This window comes from Sparus aurata, chromosome 5 (genome assembly GCF_900880675.1).
Source record: "Sparus aurata chromosome 5, fSpaAur1.1, whole genome shotgun sequence".
Lineage (NCBI taxonomy): Eukaryota > Metazoa > Chordata > Actinopteri > Spariformes > Sparidae > Sparus > Sparus aurata.
Genome location: NC_044191.1, coordinates 37,133,290 through 37,136,876, shown reverse-complemented (window position 1 = coordinate 37,136,876; position 3,587 = coordinate 37,133,290). Strand labels below are relative to the sequence as shown.

General features: G+C 51.1%; 1 pseudogene; it reads right to left on the bottom strand.

Annotated features, from left to right (window-relative positions):
• Positions 1 to 1,140: 1,140 nt before the first annotated feature.
• The window catches only part of LOC115582333 (surfeit locus protein 4-like), a 7,241-nt pseudogene continuing 4,794 nt past the window's right edge, over positions 1,141 to 3,587 (bottom strand).

Sequence of the window (3,587 nt, the reverse complement as noted above, 5' to 3'; positions counted from 1 at the left end):
TACATCATCATCATTACAGCTGAGATCTAAACTTTATAAAAACAGAACAAATGAAAGCGTCTGTGACATCACACATGAGGACAGCAGCCGCGAGCCACACACACATCATGTGACCCGCACAGGCTCTCTGATTGGTCACTGTGAAGACGGAGGAGGAGGAGGAGGAGGAGGAGGAGGAGGATAAACAGCCGGCCAAGATCTATAAACTGCTCACAAACTGTTTTAGACTCTATTTTTAGATTTGTCACAATCTAAAAATGGTGGTTCTTAGTTTAATGTTTAATGAATCATCTGTTTTCTCTGAACCTGCTGATGAGCAGCCGTCTGTGTCACCTGATCAACACTGAGCCACTAACACAGCATCACCAGACTCCACTAACAAATGTAGTGATTTTAGGAGTTGTTGAGTTGGAGACACTTTATAAACTCTGTGAAACTCTGTCTCTGACTCATTCTGCATTATTTGGACCTTCTTGTAAATTCAGCAAATGTTCTACATGAACTTCTTTCTGTCTTTGAGTAGAAACATGGTGGGCTCTATCTTGCACTAAGCCAACTGACTTTGTACACTGGCGCTTGTATAATTCCTATTTTGCATTCGGTGCACATTGGAGTTTTCCCTCCACAGACGCGCGTCCTTAAATCAGGGAATGACTTTGTGCTCCCGGGGCAGTTCAGCGGAAAGAGGAGGCGTGTTCCGGCGCAAACGTTCACTGGTGCTATTTTGCTGTTTCAGAAAACAATTCTGTAACAGACCTGGAAAAACCTAGTCTAAAGTCAGTGGCGCTTATTCAGATGCTATTTTAAGGGCGCATGCTTGGCCATAATGTAGCGTGTGCTCAACCTGCATACACTTTGCTTCTCTCATCTACAAGGAAGCAGTTCCCGTTTCTGCAAACCATACAAAAAAAAAAAAAGTTGAAAAGATTTAAACAGAAGAACTCATTCTTTTTCCCTCTGATATGCGACACGCCCGCCATAGCCATGAGGGCCCGGGAGTGGCAATGCGCGATGTGCTCCTAGTGGAGCAGGTGGACGGAGATGGAGTTGGGGGAGGAGGAGGAAGGGGCACAACAGGAGCAGGTGGTGCGTTTGGAGACTTGAGGCGATGCGCCTGAGAGGCTGCAGCAACATCGCCACCCGGTCAAGACGGGCATTAATACCTTGCTGCATCCCGGACAGTGCGGTCCGGTCTGACAATGCTGCCACGGCGTGTAGTGGGTCTGGATCCTCTGCACCTTGGTGTTTGCGCTGCTCCGTCATCAGCTGGCCGCTGCGCGCTGCTCGGCCCGTGCGCACTGCTCCCGAGGCCCGGTGCGATGTCCTGGGGATGCCAGCCGTAGAAACAATTGTGGCATTTCCTCCCACGCCCGTTTAACCAAAGCTAATTTGGATGGATTTCTCCCATCCCCATACAAGGCCACTTCTCGGTCTTTTACGGCCCTGACGAGAACGTCGGTCTCCTCGGCTGTGAACCGCTCCTGGCGTGCACCCGGCAAATTCACCATTATAATAGCAGTCCACCGTGGAACAAGCGCGCCTGCTTTTAAAGGGAATGTGAGATGACGCTCTGATTGGTTTATTGCACGTTACGCCCAAACCACACCTGAGAGTAATGTAGCTACTTCAGACCAACACATTTTAGATTTGCGTCGGCGCAAGAGTCATTAATCCCGCCGGCATCAAAGCAACAGCGCCTGAGATCCGCCCACAAAGATACCTGCGCTTCAGATCGTTAAGATAGAGCCCGGAGTCTGTGTGACTCAGTGATGGACGTGAGATACATGTTAATGTTAATGTCAGCTGTGAGAGCTGAACACTGACTGGATCAGTCATCATGGTGACATCAGGTCTGAACAGGCTCTGATTGGCTGTTTGGGAACATTTAAATGATTTAGTGTAAATTATATAGAACTGTGGCTGTTTTTCAGAATAAAAGCTGTGCTGTGCTGACTGTACCGCTCTGCCTCCAGCAGTGTTGAATCCTCCATCTTTTCTTCCTCCTCTCCTCTTTTAGCATCAGTTCCTCTTCCTCACCACTCCTTCTTCTTCTCGTCCATGGACACGCCCCCGGGCCCCAGCGCCACCACCAGCAGCAGGCCTCCGATCACCGACGTGGTCTGGAAGAAGTCGTACTTGAGGAAGTCGTGCATGGGTTTGTACGACGGGATGTTCCAGAAGGCGTTGAAGGTGAAGTTGATGCAGAGCAGCCACACCACCAGAGTGAGAGCGGCCAGCTTCGTCTTAAAGCCCACCGCCACCAGCACGATGAGCGCCGAGCCCACCAGGTTCTGCAGGACCTGGACGTGAGGCGAGGATTCACACAGTCAGCAGCTCGGTCAGTGTGTGTGTGTGTGTGTGTGTGTGTGTGTGTGTGTGTGTGTGGGAGACTCACACTGATCAGGCTGAGGTCAAAGTGCAGCAGCGTCATGAACATGAGGACGAGGAGGACTCGACCTCCGAGCTGCAGGAGGTGCTTCGGAGAGCTCTGATGACCGAGAGACGGCACGCCTGCAAACACACTGCGAGCCTCCCCCCCGACACTCCGCCAGGAGGAGGAGCAGACCTCCCCCCAGCGCCAGGTTCCTACAGGGGAGGAGAGGAGACTCAGTGATGAACACACCAACGTCCACTGAGCCAGCTGATGAAGGTCAAAGGTCACACACTCACCTCATCAGGAACTTTGGGTCCCACAGGATGCTGTAGGCCACCGTCTGCAACAACAACACGTCAGTGTACACACAGTACACACAGTACACACAGTACACACAGTACTCACAGTACTCACAGTACACAGAGTACACAGAGTACACACAGTACACACAGTACTCACAGTACACAGAGTACACAGAGTACACAGAGTACACACAGTACACAACATCACTGCTGTGGTCCGGTCCTGCAGATTTGCCCTCTACAACATCTGCAGGATCCGGTCTTTCCTCACAAAGGAGGCAGCACAGCTCCTGGTCCGAGCTCTGGTCGTCTCCCTCCTGGACTACAGTAACTCCCTCTTGTCTGGACTCTCAGCTCTGAGACTGAACCACTGCAGTGTATCCAGAACGCTGCAGCGCCTCGTTTACAATCTACACAAACTCTCCCATGTGACCCGCCTCCTCCGTCACCTCCACTGACTTCCTGTTACGGCCCGCATCAGATTCCAGACGATGGTTCTGGTCTTCACGGCCGTCAACAGAACTGCACCGTCTACCTCCAAACCCTGTTCAGCCCACACGGCCCAGAGAGAGCACTGCACTCTGCTACATCAGCGGGCCGGCTGGTACCGCCATCACTGAGAGCAAACAAAGCTGCTCAGAGAAGTCGAGACTCTTCTGTGTTCTGGAGCCTCAGTGGAGGAACGAAGTCCTGACCAACATCAGGACAGCAGAGTCTCTCTGTCTGCAGCAGGAGACTCCAGACTCTCTGTTCACACTCCACCTCCACCACAGAGCACCACTCCCCCCAAATCCAAATAAGAAATAAATAATATAATATATGCACTTCAATCACAACACTTAAATGATCTTTGACAAACTGCAGTTATGATCCTCAGATGACGGCTTGACAATTGTTGCTATATTTATTTT